This window comes from Solea solea, chromosome 5, assembly GCF_958295425.1.
Source record: "Solea solea chromosome 5, fSolSol10.1, whole genome shotgun sequence".
Taxonomy (NCBI): Eukaryota; Metazoa; Chordata; class Actinopteri; order Pleuronectiformes; family Soleidae; genus Solea; species Solea solea.
Genome location: NC_081138.1, coordinates 5868840 through 5885477, shown reverse-complemented (window position 1 = coordinate 5885477; position 16638 = coordinate 5868840). Strand labels below are relative to the sequence as shown.

The 16638-nt window shown below is 41.3% G+C and overlaps 1 protein-coding gene across 4 annotated transcripts in view; it reads right to left on the bottom strand.

The window, feature by feature from the left end:
• The window catches only part of LOC131459286 (protocadherin-9), a 254221-nt gene that overhangs the window by 216910 nt on the left and 20673 nt on the right, over nucleotides 1-16638 (bottom strand). The gene's annotated exons all lie outside the window — the stretch shown is intronic.

Genomic DNA, 16638 nt, shown 5'->3' with positions numbered 1-16638 from the left:
GATTTGGAAGCTTAGTTTCCAATTGGTGTGTCTTGGTGTGTCCATATGGGCAGATTGCAAGTCAGGGAGAGATGAAAATGGGCACCAGAAAAGAGAAGGGTTAAAAATCTTAAGTGCTGTGTTAAATTAAAGACGGTGTCTCCACTGCTGTGTGTGTGTGTCACACTTCCCTGTTTATTTTGCCTCTCTGAGCCAAAGCAGCAGTCGAACAGTTTTAGTGCCGGAGGTGAAGATGAGAGGAGAAGCACAGCAGCAGACGCGATGCCTGTAACCTCCAGAGACGACTGATTCATGTTGATGTTAGTAGAGAGGGAGTGGGACGATTTATTATTTTAATTTCGTCAGCGTCGGGCAGTAATTTATCACTCAGTGTAACATCATTCCTTTAATATATTTACTTTACCCAGTAACAAGTAGTGTACGACGATGTACTAATATTACAATTACTAAGAATAGTAAAATGGAATGTCTGAGATCATGGGTGGAAGCCCCCCTGAACTCCGACCTCACCAACCCTGACATTGGAGTTCAAGATTGCTCCCTCTACTGGTATAAATTGTAACTATACAGTACAGGAGGTCCATAAAAAAGACGTGAGGGATACTATTTCAATACCAATATACCCAAGAGAAGTGTGCTGCTCCTGGATTGAATCATGCTTCTCTGCTTCTTTAATGCTCTACTTGTTTTTCCAACATGTGACTTACTATAAGAGATAGACGACAGATGGAGTCAGACAGCATTCCTTTGATAGGAATCTGGTTTATTTTGGTATTTTTTTAGTTTTTGTGTTTTGTTTGAACAAATACGTCAATGGAAACATAGAAAAAGATGAAAGTTACAGTGCAGGGAGGGGCGGAAAACTCAGTGGGCTTATTTGAAGCCTCCACCTCTACAATTAACTTTTGGAAGAAAAAAAAAGTACAAAACAGTAAAAAAAATTATAGGAGTGATGAAAAAGTAATAAAGTTTAATTTCTTTGCCTGTGTGAGGATGCGAGGAAGTGTAATTACAGTGGCTACAACAACAACAACGGTTTCCTTGGTGTAAGTAAGTCCCTTGAGGTGCCCCACTTTAAGAACCGTTGGGTGTTGTTCATTAAATACATCCTTGAGTATATGCCAATGTTTTGTTCTTATCCCTTTTATCTGTTCTGCACCTGTTGGAAATTTTTTAACACAGCTGTTTGATTTTGTTGTTGTTTTTTTAATATCCTCTTTGCAAGAAGTTTATAAAGGAATCAATGAAAAAAATAATGACGCTGCTAAAATAAAAAAATATCAAGGTTTGATTTTCAAAGAAGATCATTTCGTCCGTTCATATTTGCTCGCCTCTCAACGAACATCATCTCAAGGGACTTTAACACCTATTCCTGATGGAAACAGCCATGGGTGGTGGTTGTAGCCAGTGTAATTGCACTTATCATTGCAACAGCCTCAACAGAAGAAGAAAAACCATCCACTTTCCTTGTGTTCCTGGTGTTTTGGTCTTGAAAGAAAAAGGTTTTACTTTCCAGGAAAGAACAACTTTTGGCCACTTTTTCTCCTTTCTATGTATGTTAAACTGTCAAAGTACCCATGATTGGTTGCTCCCTCCCAAAAAGGTGGAGGTTAATTGTTGTGATTGCCAGCACAGAGTGACGCACATTAGAAATGAGTGCCAGTGTCACGGGTGTTTCGGATCTTGAAGAAGGCCTGAAGGCCCGAACGTCTTTTTCTTTTCACCCCTCTTTTACACAAATGAAAAGAAACGGACATCGTCAGTTAATTGATTTATGAATTCTTAATTGGGTAAGCGTTAAGTGTCATCTGCTGCATATGAAGTGCGATTAGCTATAGAAAAGCTCAGGACGTAGAACTGCAATACCAAAACTTTAATATTTAGAAGGATTTATTGGCAGAAATTGAATATACTACCCATAAGTCTGTTTTTATAAGTTCATAATCACTTTAAACAAATAAAAGAAATGATTTCATAACATTAGAGTGACCCTTTTATAGACTAAAGCCTACTTCTTGTTTTATGAAGGCCATCATCTTCTAATGCCTTGTTTCTCCAGCAGAAGCGAGTGTTTCCGAAAGCAGCAAAACCTTTTTTTTACTGTATCGTTGTTTTATCCACATGGAAACGGCATTTTGGGAGCACTGGAACGCTATTTTTTGAAATTTTAAAATGCCATCCTTGCATTTGAACCAAAACGCTAGATAATGTCATCGTCAATGCACTTATCTCCGCCGTCCTTGTGTTCCTCGCCTTGTTTGAAGATTCCTTGGTCTGTTCACTTTATAAGTTATATTTTCTTTCTTTATTCCGTCTCTGTTTCTGTGATTCTATAAGTTATCTGTGTGGATGGGGGCCTGACTCTTACACATTACACCTTTAAATCACTGGGATGAGACTTCTAGTGAACAAACAAACAGCTCTCGAGAACTTTATTCTCCACATGAATGTTTGTCAGATGATGAATTGGTAACAAGCTGCTCCACGGGAAAAAAAAAAAAAAAAAAAAGTAGCTAAGATCTATTTTCATTACAAACCAAGCTGTGAGTAGATGAAGTGATGAACATATGTTTGCATCTTACACTCGATCCAGACACAAATGCTGGCAAATTAAAGGAGCAAATGCTCTCCCACAATTCATGCTCATCTCTTCCTTTCAAAATCCTGAAGCTCTTGCTACAAATCTGCAGCATCTGTCGTGTCACAAACCAGATAACTGATGAGTTATTTTTTGTTCTTCTGATTTTTTTTGTTGGGTTTTCTCCATCACCTCTCTTTCCCTCCCCCGTGCACACGCTCAATCCTGTGTGTTGACTGGACAAGATAAGACATCAGCTGCGAGTCATCAGGCACAGACGCATCTCGTCTCGTCTCGCGCCGCAGCGAGCGACACATCCCTCCGTTCGGGGGGGGGGATGTGTAGCAATCGATGACACCCATGGTCACCTCTTGTTTTGGCTCCTTTTCTTCTGATCTCCTCCAACCAACCAACCAATACGTCGCCTTTGCATGAGCGTATCTGTCTCATGACTTACTCACGTCTGTGTGTGTGTTTGTGTACTTGGCAGAAGGTATGTGGCGTGAATTAACACAAGCGATAATAGTTGAAATCACTCAAGACACTTCTAATTCCTGTTTGACACTGGATGTGGGGCATGTGACTCACTGCTGTGTCTCTACTATGTTATTTATACCACTATTCTAATGGGTCCCTAAGGCCACATTACAATGATTATGTTATGTGATATATCTCAATCGGGCCCCTCAATCATATACTGCGCGTTATGTTATTCACTCCTGGGGTTACAGCAGGGGTCTCAAACTCAAATGACCTTGGGGACGCACAGCACCTAGTTTGGCCAGTAGGGGGCCTGTACTGTGAAAAACTTTACTTAAAATTCCATATGAAATTCCATCATGATATTACAATGACAGATACATTTAAAAATAAAAGTGTGTGGACAGGGAACAACATATACTGCCTGTATTATAATTATAATAATAATAATAATAATAATAATAAATAAAACAGATGCAAATATTATGTATTATTAAATGTTATTTTTTTTTAAAAAAGGAAAAAGGCACAACATTTCTAAATTGGAAAAGGAAAACTATTGTCTTGCCTCAAAACTGATATAGCAGGAACAAAAACAAAAACAAACCCTCTGTTCAGAAAAATGGCCTGTATTATAATTAGCATAAACATATCCAAATAAAGAAAGTGAAATGAAATGTGTTAATGTGCAGTTTTATGCTTCCTCTAGTCCCCGAAGAAGAGGCAAAACAAACATTAAACCAACACAAAATGAATATTATATTGACATTTATGCACTGCTCACTATATAAATGTAAATGTAAAGGTAGAAACACAGTTATATATGGTCTGTGATATTATTATATAGTATGATAATAATTGAAGCAATATCTGTGCATCCATAAGTCAGTTATAATTTCAATCTGTATTTTGCCCATCCAGTGGCTTTTTTTGTTTGCTATTTTTTGATTCAGGTGTGGTTCTTCGTGGAACACTAAAAAAACAACATGTACAATTTGCTGATTTATTTATGCATCTTTTTTTTCCCCTTTGGAGTGAGATCATGCACCGTAAAATCAGAGCATATGGCCTTGTTTGTAAAAACAAAAAAGTTCCTGCCTCTCTGTGCAGACACTAAAATATGTGTGTGATGAGGAGCGGGGAAGGTTTCTTTGTAAAAGCACGGGCTCAGAGGATGAGCGGCTGCGTGAATAATAGGACTTGTCAAACTCTCACAATGCAGCGGAGGGATCATGAGCTAAAAGCACCGTGAGCTAAAAATAAGCGCAAGCAGTGGTAATGAAATTAAAGCGACACTGCTGCTGAGTGGATCCAAACAGACTGGTACAAATGGAAATGTAAAACTTCCACTAAGAGAGGAAAAAAAACACTTAATTTCAAGTATTGTGTTGGTGTTTTTTTGAAGGAAAACTCACATGTGGCTTGTCTAAGACAACAAAAGCACCATGATTGATTTTTGGTCATGTTTCAAAAGTTGAAACTGTCTTTGTTGCTTCAAGTCACTGTTGACTTTTCCAACTTTCTTCCAAGGCCACACGTCTCTTCTGAACCGTTACCATTAAAAGTCTGTTTAACTTTTTAAAAGAAAGTTAGTTGCAGGATGCAGATATTGTGTGGTCAGCTGAGTGGGTGGTCAGAGCTTCAAACCTTGACCACATACCACAGATGTGGGGGAAAAAAGGCTTCCTCTCTGGCCTCTATGCTTTCAACTTAGCTTAAAGGGAAATGTAGGGGGAGTTCACTGCATGTGAGTAGAGCACAATTTCAATCCGGATAAAGGCAGCTCAATGAGAGACCTTCCTTCATGGAGTGTATGATGTATACAGAATGATTTCATTCCTATTTCAACTTGATAATTGACTTAGACTCAAGCTCAAAGACTTGAGACTTGACTTGGAGTAAAAAATGACTTAGCAACTAGCAACAATGGCTGTATTTGTGCATTTGAAAGCAGTTTTTCTTTCTAAAAACATGTGCGTATGTGATTTATTCTGATCTTAGTAACCCCCCCCCCCAAAAAAACCTATAAAAGACGCCACGTGCGTGAGAGCTTGTGTTAGAAATTGCGGGTTACCGCGTTGAGCTACGAGATGCATTCAAGGAACCTCACCATTTTCATCTCTTCTGCAAAATACATGCTGCTGTCGCCACCACCTTGCGGTAATACATTCACATCTCCTAAAGGTCATTAGTTGAAGTATGAAAATGCGCTTTTTAGTAATTGCAATCATTGATAATACATTTTTTATATTTTTATGACTATTTTTCTTGAAATATCATGACAATTTTCTTAATTTTTGGCGAGTAGGATAGTTGGCTATTGGCTTTTCATGCTTCACACTCTCATGATCCTGTCATCCTTTAAAAATCCACTGTCAGTCAGCCTCTGTTTTATATATCAAGCGACATTAGCGGCCCTCTCATTTACATCATCGCTGATGTCACGTTTCCTGCCATGGAATTATTCTCGCGCCGAGTTTCGTTCAATTGTGTTTGTGAGGCTTAGTCGCAGTTGTAAGAATGCACTAAACACGACACACGTGCAGTGTAGATCAACGCGGAGAGAAGGTCACACGGAGTGACTCCATCTAAATTCTCTCCGAGTCTCTGTTTGTCACAACTTTGAAAAAAAAAAACAGCAAAATGGTTCCGATTCAAAACTGGTTCTCCGCCGCTGTTGCTGCTTTGACAGCTTTCGGAGGGAACATGCTCGACGCTCGTCTGTGACAGGGTGCAGGCAGATCAGTCTGATCCAACAGAAGTGGCTTGTGGACAGGGATATGAGTGAGTGTTCAAGCTTGACTAAAAGGAGAATAACAAATTCAGAATGTCAGCCCTGACTGCCAGTGCTGTGATTGGACTAATGCTCTGTGGATTTCTAAAGCAAGCCTCTGCCTTTGCACGTCGGCTGCAGCCCGTCAAACCCGATCAGAAATACCACTCTGTACGTCGGAGCACAGCTCAGCACAATGCAGCGCCGCGGCACAAACAACAACGATCAAGAGCCCCGCTATCAGAGTGACACTCCTAAAGACTGTCGAAGACACCCATTCTCTCTCTCTCTCTCTCTCACACACACACAATAATACACACAAGGCAGATCCAACTCATGCCTGAGAAGATGTACACTCATAAACACCCACTCACATACAAGTGAATGGATGTATTCAGGTCTTGTTATAATCACAAGCTCTTGGGATCCGACTTTCTGATGAACCAAGTCTTTGTTTCCCCTTCCATCAGCTCAAAGTGAAAGTGTCAGTCATATTTTTGAAAAAAGGTGTTGCCTCGATACACAACAAGAAGGTGCTCCCTATTGTTAACACAGCTGCACACACCTGCTGTTGTTTGCAGTAACTGGCGAGTCTGATCATTCCCTTTGTTTTTATCGTCTAATGGCACGATCGTGTGCCACGGTACACAGCTCCCCCGAGCCGAGGTAATGGTGGAGAGATGGCACCTTCTTTCCAAAGCAAGCCATGTTTACTCTTATGCAGAATGACAAGCACATGCAGGGAAAATGACAATGTGCAAGTGTAAATTAGGTCCCCAGTCTGCTGCGCATTAATTATGAATTAAGTTTAATTGCGATGGGATTTTCTGCAGTCTATTCATTTGGACTGACAGTAGTATGAATATATGCCTAAGAAACAAGCAGTATGTTTTTTACAGGGCTTATAAAGGGTAGTGTTTCGGTCGACCAAAAAAAACACACACACGCACACCAAAACAAGCTATGTTTTTCATTTTCTGCAAGACCTACACATAAAAATTTGCATTTATACTTAACAAAGCCAAGTCTAGGTTAAAAGTAATGTAATCCTGAAACCTGTGACTCTGGCTACATCCACATTACTCAATTTCCATCATCCACATTACTCTTTGTGTGTTTTTTTTGGTTAATATTCCTAATGGTACTGCAAAAAAAATACATACCGTACCAAACCGAACTTTTCTACTCGGAGAAATCCAGGCATTCGGGAAGCCGAACAGCTGCAGAGGAGTGAATTCCACTCCCCGTTTGCACCGGCTTGTGCGTGAACATTGTACGCGAGTGGTCACATGACCCTCAAGTGCGATAAACAACATCGTAGTCTAGAGACAGCCTCTGTGTGGAGCAGCTCATGAATGAACCGAAAGGTATTCACCTGGTTTTAGTCATCAACTGCACTTGTCTGAGCTGTTGTCTTCACTTTTCCTCCGAGCAAACCAGCGGGGCGCTCGGGGTCACTTGGTGTCTACACATGTCCACGACACAGTCCCCCCCCCGATGCTCGTGCGTCCTAATTGACAGGCACACAGTGAGAGGTGGGAAAGGGCCTACTAATAAAACCTTTATGGATTATTCAACAGGCCACCAACCAAGCCCTGATGCGGCAGCGCACTTCGATTTGTCTCTGCCGGCCACGACAAACACAATGTCAGATTGGCTGTCATGAATAACAGGATGGATTCCAATGGGCTGCATCAGTGGTGATGGACCATTAAAAAAATCCATCATGGTTTTATTGGTGACCACAGCACCACTGGGTATACTGGAATTTGCTTTCCCTCCAAGCATCCCACAGCTCAGAAATCCCACCACATACACTGTATATGCATCCACACACACTGTAACTGAAGTGAATCAAAAATGCATTTTCCTTTTTTGAACAAACAAACAAACACTGGCACTTTTTTTTAAATCGGGTTTATATTTGTCTATCACGTCGTCTAAATTTAGACCGTCAGTTCACAAGTGTCTCGCATCTGATTTTCTCAAAGGTCTCATGCGCTCATTGGTCGGCAACAACGGAACAACATCATCCTTGTGAGACCACTTTTTAGTTTCTTTTGTTTTTTTCCCCCACTTGGGTCACGTGACTTTGATTTCTGTGTCCACACGGCCCTAAAAAACCATCCGTCACATCACTTCAGTCCTGTAATCTGAATACGGCCATTGACTACGCCGATGAAGGACAAAGACAAAAGCAAAGTCAACCAAAGTGAAAGGCTGCAGGTTTTGGCAGGGCTGGTGGGGTCTATGGTTTCTATTCTAAGTGAGCGCTGTATCAAGGTGGTACATGTTTTTTTTTTTTTTTTGACCTATTTGGTAATTTGGCACCCAGTTTGTGGCCCTTTTGACTGTAAAACCATTGCAGTGCAGTCGCTGCCTCGCGCCTCAACACATATGACACCCGCCCCAGTCAGTTATGTCAGCGGGTGAGGAAACAGTGATTAATCACCACGCCCCTTCAGTTTAACCTCCACCGCCCCACTGCGCTGTGAGCCGTGCCTGTTTGTGCAAAAAATAGTCATTCTCATTGACCTTGTGCACATTACCTCACACTCTGCACTGACCTGAGCGACTGCACCCTTTAAAGTGATGTACACACGCATGTGGAAATGGAAATGTTAGGCTTTAGACTGACTTATTTTCTCTAAAATATGATGCAATTAAAAGCTCTTTTGGACGACTTTGCTCTGTAGGTCTTATAAAGAAAAGAAACATTGACTAGAACCGTACAACGATGGCAGGAACCCGTGAAAAAATGGTATGCGAAGGTGAAATAAGACGCTAAACTGAACTGCTTCAACAGGCGTTTTGTTAACACTTTTGCCTCGATAGTCTGGAAGTAAATGTTTTTCTTTATTCCAGGCCATGACCAATGACTCTTTGTCAAAACATTTAGAAAAGCATAATTATTAGTGTGAAGTATTATTTTGCAGGGGCTTATATTTGCAGTTTTGCATACTATTATTTTACAGGATTCAGGCATTTCGATAATGGAAATAATTAAACACTCAGTAATGAGCAAGAGCCTGCTCTTAAGTAGGATTTTTGCTCAGAAAATGACACACTTTTCACACAATAATTACAGTAATGAGGGTGATTCAGAATCAGTGTGTGACTGGGTAGTTATTGATCATTTTGTATATATGTTTGCCTCCATCTCTGGAAAAATAGCTGCGAGGCTGGCTCTGATGCATCCTTGAGCCATTATAACACAGTTGAAGAAGACACACTGTCCTTTTCCTGGAAACAACATCGCATTCGCACGAGCCTGACAAAAGCCTCTCTGTTTGAGGTGGAGACCTGAGGTGATGATACAATCACTGACCACCTGATGTTTGGCATACCAAAGGCACGGGATAAGGAATCATGTGAGTCCTCTGTGAAGAGTTCAATTTGCACTTCATTTACACGCGCCTATTACATCAATACTGCTAACTTTTTTTACATGAAAACAGCTGATATGGCCAATAATAATCAGTCATTGGTTCCAAAAGTCTCTGTTTCTGTCCATCAAAGCTTTAGATTTATACTTTATTAATCCCCTTAAGGAAATTGTTTCTCTGCATTTGACCCATCCTACAATTAGGAGCAGTGGGCTGCCACACTGTGTGGCGCCCGTGGAGTAATGGGGGTTGGGTACCTTGCTGAGCGGGGTACCCCAACCCTTTCGGTTACAAGCCAAGTTCCCTTTCCACTTGGCCACGGGCTGCCAAACTTTAAACTGGACTTGCAAGTCTAGTTGCTTATTCTTATTATTTTTTCCCCACAGAGCTCCCCCTACAGTCTCGGAGTCCACATTTTTACACCACCATAAAAATCCATCCATCCATCATCATCTACCTGATTCTCAGGGCTCTGAGGGCTGTTTTTCTGCTATTAGACAGTAGGAGTGGAGACCGCCGCCAATCCCCCCGTTCAACGAGCCATTTAACCATCACAATAACTCCCAAAGCTGTTAAGTTAGGGTAAAAATCCTACATAGTTCTGCTTTAAATGTAGCACCAGAGTTCTTAAAGTCCCCGTGACATCAAAATCAACCTGTATACAACCTAATAATATCAAGAGAGACATTTTTCCAATGTCCCTATTGAGATTTTCATCTTGAACTTGGAGGAATATACTTATTTGCATCCAATCGAGTGCTGTAAGATTCTTTCAATGCCCCCAACCCAAAGCACCTTTCAGTTACATCTACCCTGTGTCAGCTGGGATTGACTCCAGCCTCCCTAAAGCAGTAGAATATGGATGGAAGGAAGGATGGTGGCGAGAAGTATAGGTTGCTATGCTGTGTTATAGCTGTAATGCCAACCAAACTGTCCCATAGCAGCTCATTTTAACTGGAAATATGTACCAGCGCACATGTGTCAAACTGGTGGCCCGGGGGCCACATGTGGGGTGGAGTGGCTCAGTGGTTAAGACCCTACCTTGTGTACGAAAGACATCATAGTCGCAAGTTCGATTCCACCCCTGGCTAATTGTACTTGATTCCATTGTAAGTCGCTTTGGATAAAAGCGTCTGCTAAATGACATGTAATGTAATGTAATGTGGCCCTCCAATCCATTACATGCGGCCCGCCCACCACTGTGCGAGGTGATGGAATAGAGACTAAATGTATTTGCCGTAATATTTTTATAATAGTAATAAAACATTCGGTTGTAATCATTGCTTTGTTAACTTACACTCAACATGAAATTACATATATTTAAGCTGTTTTAATCACAATTATCCATGTCATTATTTGCTAAATTTTCTCCGTTTTTGTGCATCATAAATATGTTTTTATTGTGAATCATTTTATATCAAAACAAGCACTTTTACTTTGCAATTCTGTCTAATATCATAATGAATATCTTATATTGCCCAGCGGCTACTAAATAGTTGTTTTTTCCACTTTTTTTTCCCTCTATGTCGGCCCCCGCTTGACCAGACTAGATGCTCATTGGCCCCCAGGTCATTTGAGTTTGAATTAGCGCTTTAGATAGGAGACTGAAACGTTTTCAATCATCTATGTTTTTGAGAGCCTGAAACTCCTATGTAATGTGGATGGCAAGTATATCATAGCTGATTTTTTTTTTTATTATTATTATTGAAAATGGGGTGATATGGTTATAGCCTTAGATTGACGCATTATCATTGGGAAACTCACTGACAGGCACACTGTGCATGAACATTCTTGCCCAGTCACCATTCTCAACCAGACAAGGAGCCCGAAAGTGGCCTGCACTACTCAGAGAGAAGTGGTCTATTATCATGACAACAAATATGTAGGACTGTCCAGAGACAAAGAGGCCTGTGCACTGTTGAGAGAGAAAGAGGGCCTAATTTTCACTCCGTGGGGTTATAATGAGCCTTTTCCTGCCTAGTTACCATTGGAAACTGTTCGAGCTCTGACATGAGCAGCAAAGCACAGCCAAACTGCTGCCGCATTCGTAATAAAGCAGAGTAAATAAGTATAGATCTGGCCATGTTCGCTGTATAATTACCAGGCGATAATATGTCTCATCTTTACTTGAAGATGAGCGTGACAAATTGCCTCCAGACCTTAAAATGTAGCTTTTCTTTTTTTTTTGTTATATGAAAAAGAAAAATAATATCCACAAATGAGTCATTTTGCACTCAGACTATTGAATAAACTCGAAAAAAATAAATAAATACATGTTTTCCTGAGCGATAAATCTGCATCATATGCAAACAGCGGGCCTTCTCTTTGTTCCCTTTCCTCCACAACGCTGCATTATGAACGATCAGGATGGAAAAGGATGACTTTTAAAGGTTATCATACATTACTTTCAAATACCCGCCAGAGAGAGACACGTTCACTTTTCAAATGAAACAGTACGACGTGGAGAAGATGAACTAGATTATGATGTATGGCTGTGCGCGCTTGGTGTACAATTAAGAGCTTTACTGCTGGGTCATGTGAAATAAAAAATAGCAGGTATAAATACTTTCTTTAATCAGCTCAAAGGTAACATTATGGGCACAAGAGCATGGGTTATCGCTGTGGAATTTTTAAAAAAAAGACATGGCGACAGCAACGCAAAGACAGCGTTTGTGCAATTGAAAGACCCCACGGAAGCTTTTATTGTCACGGTCTTACTCATTTGTGCCGTCTTACACCTCCAGGAGCTGTGAAAGCCTTGTAGCTTGTAAAGAAGACGTATTTCAGATCACCAAGGCGATGCAGGCGACACAAAAGACGGCGGGCGAATACACTCAGTGACACGTGGACACAGAGTAGCTCGGGCGAGATGCTCCGAGTGCGAGGAGGTTAGCCAAACAAACAGATTGCACATGAATGACAATGAGGCAGAAAATTGGTGGCGGCGGCCCGACAACAGCACAAGACTGAGATGCAATATTGCGTGAGGGCTTTAAAATATGCAGGTAGGTTTGTGAAGTAGGCTCTGAGTGCACATGTCGGCGCCCTGCAAACACACCCACATATCCTCCATCTTCTTCTCCGCTCTCATTCTCTCCGTCTCGTTTTCCCTCACCCTCAATGAATCGTAGAAAAAAAAAACGCGGACATAAAGAGAGAGGACAAAGGCATTAGAGGTTAAGGCATGAATTTCCCAGCGTCTTTTTTGCCTTCGCCTCAAACCATCTGCCTCTTTGGCAATAGTCTTCCTCTCCTGAGGTCAAACTATAAATTGGCAGTCAGCTCTGTGGCCACTCGCATTAGAAGGTTCAGATGGGTAAAATGCAAATAGTTATATATACTGTTGTTATACACTTTGCGATTGAGAGCATATTGACGTGGACTTGCTGCAAAAAATCCTCGCCGCTGGAACGTTTGCTTTCCAATAAACACGGACGGAGAGTGAGAGTGAGAGTGAGAGAGAGGTGAAGGAAGAGGGAAATTGACAGGCAGATGGTGAATGATGAAAATGGAGAAATAAATTAGAGAGCAAAATGAGAAACTCATAGCGGTGGGTAAAAGGCAGGCATAGGGAAGCCGGGGATTGAAGAACGCAGGAGGACAGAGTGAGAAACAGGGAATGAATCGAGGATGGGAAAAAAAAAATACAGGGACGCTGTTATGGCCCTCCCGCTCTGGCAGGGCCTGCTGTATTATTCAGTTTGCCCAGGTTCTTGTCTGTCTGTCTGTCTGTCTGTCTGTCTGTCTGCCTTGCAAGTATGTGGGCGGAGTTAATTAACACAAATGGAGCACCTGGACAGTCTCCCTGTTGTGCTTAAGACGTGGCAATCACGCTCTTCCCTCCGATCATCAGAACCTCACGCACGCCCCTTTTTCTTAGTTATGTTCATTATTAATTCTGTGTTGCTTTAAGGGGTAACTGAACCCCATCCCTGATTTGGAACAGTGGGGGAGGGAGAGTGGGGAGTAGTGCAGGGGAAATGGTCCCGTTAGGGCCTCAGTCGGTGGAGACGAACCGATGGCAAAAAGGGGGAGGAGTCTGGGACCATGAGCCCCGCGCCGGTTGAGAGTGGACTAAGAAAAAAAAAATTGAATACAGTAGCTGGTGTTTGACCAGAGATGCAGTAAATACAGCGATTATTATCACAAGGATAATTTCAGTGTCAACACTAAACTGAAGTTTTGGAGTTTAGTTATGCTTCATTATTGTTTATAATCTCTTAATCTCCTATTAAAACTGTGACTCCGGGTTTTTTTTGTCATGATTTAGCCTTTTTTCCACTAAAAAATCCACAAAAAAAACGCCTGTTACCCATCCATCCATTATCTACCGCTTTATCCTCCACCGGCGGGTCACAGTGGGTACTGTGCCAGTCTCAGCTGACATAGGGCGACAGGCGGGGGACACCCTGGACAGTACGCCAGTCCATTGCAGGGCCACATGTAGAGATAAAAAACCATGCACTCTCACACCTATGATCCAAATAATACCAAAAATTAAGAAGACATAGAAGAAAGTTTGTGTTTTGTATATATTCCCACTGAAAAATGTGAAATAAAATGATGGCAGGATGTTTTATTTGTTATTATTTTATGGTTAAAAAAAAAGAAGCTTGTCTCTAGTTTGGCCTGTTGTCTCATCCCTGAACCCGAGCAGAGACAGAAAACGAATACTGACAGAGAGAGAAGAGGAAGGAAGCAGAAAAAACATGTCAGGTTAGTATTAAGTCTGAATCTTAAGCCAACCCTCTCATCTCATACCACACAGACAGGCGCTCTCCAGAAAACCCAATAATGAGGATCAGAGGGCTACAATAGCCCATTTTAATTAGATTTCCCAGTGCTGATTTTTCTTTTATGTAAAACAGTGAAGTAGGTCTAAGATAGGGTGACACTTCTAGGCTGGTGTTCAGTTTCATTAGCAGTGTGTGGCAACAAAAGGCGGATTTACAACTGGACCACCACCCGCGGATTGGGCACTGGTCCCACATTTTCATGGTTACCCCACATTCAGCCTGGCATTCCGGAATACAGCCCTCTCTCCCTTTTTTTTTTTTCCTCCTCACTCGCAAAAACATACGCAACCAAGCACAAAACATAATTAGGATTACAGAAAATCTTGTGATTGACATTATCAAAAAAAACAACAAAGGAATTAAATCCCTGGAGTTTATGCCATCGAACTAAAAACTGGTTGATGCGATGCTGAATGGAGCCTGTGTTGTCATTCTGTGTTTATGTGAGTGCACGTATTTGTGTGTGTGTGTGTGTGTGCTTGTTGGCCTGGCAGCAGATCCTCAGAAAGTAGGACTGAGAGCCTGTTACAGCAGTCCCAGTGTGTGGCCTCCCTTGGCACACAAACACAAATTAGCTGAGGGACGACTGCTGTGGCAGAAAGCTTCACTGCAGACAAAACCTCTTAATATTCTTTCCAAGTCCATTACGGCCTCAAGAGATTGGCCAGGATTGATTGTTTGTGCTTGATATTACCAGGGCCTTCAAGCCCGGATTCTCCCCGAAAATTAGAGATGGCATTTGGTAAAAACCAAAGGAATTCAAAAAACTTAACACAAGCCTTTGCATTGTTATGATCTCACAAATGAGGAACGACGGCGGAAGCCTTCTTCTAATTAGCAAATATGTGTTGCCCCTTTTCTTTTTCGCTTCAGAGGTGACTGATGACTGCTTTTACAAATCGGCGGGTTATATATGGGTACGCGTGTGTTTAACTATGTTTACTGGCAACATAGGCAGTTATTCAATTAAGGCAGTGACCTCTTTCCACAAACACACACACACACGTTTGAGTATTCCTCTTAGGAAACTGCATTGACTTAATTTGGACAGCCTCAACAAAGCTTTATCCCCAACCCCAACCATAACCACTTAATGCCTAACCCTAACCTTAACCTAACCACAATTCAAATCCAAGCCTTAAACTTCACCAGTTCTTCAGGAATGAGCGTTCTGTCTCATTAGAACCAGGTTTTGGTTTCCATGAGGACTACTGGTCCTGAAAAGTTCAGACAACGTCCTATAGAGGTAACAAAAACACACACACACACACACGCTAGGTAAGGTAGTGTTAGGTAACTCCTTTGTAGGTCACTACTTACACTGAAAAAGGAAGGTTTCACAAAGGTAATTAATGTGGTGCTCATCCAATCAGTCCTTCATTCATTTCATCAAGGGAATACGCTGTTATAATGGCCTCCTTGGCTTAGTACTCCCCAAGATTTCTATTTAAATAGTTAAAGGTTCGGTTTGTAACATTTGGAAGTTGGCAAAAATCAAATGACCTACAAGCAAAGGGTGAAAGGAGGAGTCCTCTGGGGTTAGGGTTATCTGCAATCTCACTATTAGTAAGAGTAAACTTTGTAAACCAAGTTTTACACATTGGATCATGTTGTTTTTTGAGCCCAGCTAATGGTGGTGACATCATACTTTAGGGGAAACAAAAAACTTCTTTTTTTTTTACGTGAAACCACAAATGTCAGCCTCACGCGGGCACCTGTGGAAAAAAACAAGGGGATAGCCAAAATCATTACGACACCTCAGATGTCTATATCAAATTTCATGTCAATCCATACTTGTTGCATACGGCACAAATGTCAGCATCTTGGAATTGCAATAGTGGAAAGGTCAGGTGATCCACCACAGTCGGTACGATTCATCATCTGGGGACTTTGAGTAGCTCTATGATATTTTGTGCTGTTGAGTGAATTTGTGGACCGACATAAACCAATCTCTTCAGGCCACAATGGTTTAAATTCATAAGTGAATCATACTTTATATATGGCTACATCTTAAAATGCATCCTAAATGCCCATATGATGTGATTTAATATGCAATGTACACTTTTCAACTTGATAAAATAGCATTTTATTTTTGGGATTACAGCTAAAAGTCAATCTACAATGAAAAGACAATAGTGTCTATATAAGGTCAAGTTGAATTTCATATACAGTAGCATGAATGGCAGCTTCTACAACACAAACTGACTGTGTTGGGTTCAGCATCAGCTTCATGGGCCTGTGAGGAGTCTGGAACTAACAACTCATGTGGTTTCACGCTGCGATATCAACACTTTTGCAGGCTTTTATAGAACAAGTCGAGCATTTTCAATATGCCATGTTCATTTCTGGTACAGTGCGCTTTGGTTTGGAACAAAACAGATCAAGTATGATATGCTGCATCTTATAAATAACGCCCTTCTTTGATCAAAACAAGGGCAATATCAAAAATCAAAGACCGTGCAACGCTGAGATATTAATCAGTCCAATTTTCTGCCGTGTTTTGCCTTAAATTCACTCTGTTCTCTGATGTTTATGAATATCATCCCTGAGGCCGAGCTATTGGACACACACACACACACAGATTTTTGCACAGCTGTCCTTCTTAGGACACTCCATTGACTTCCA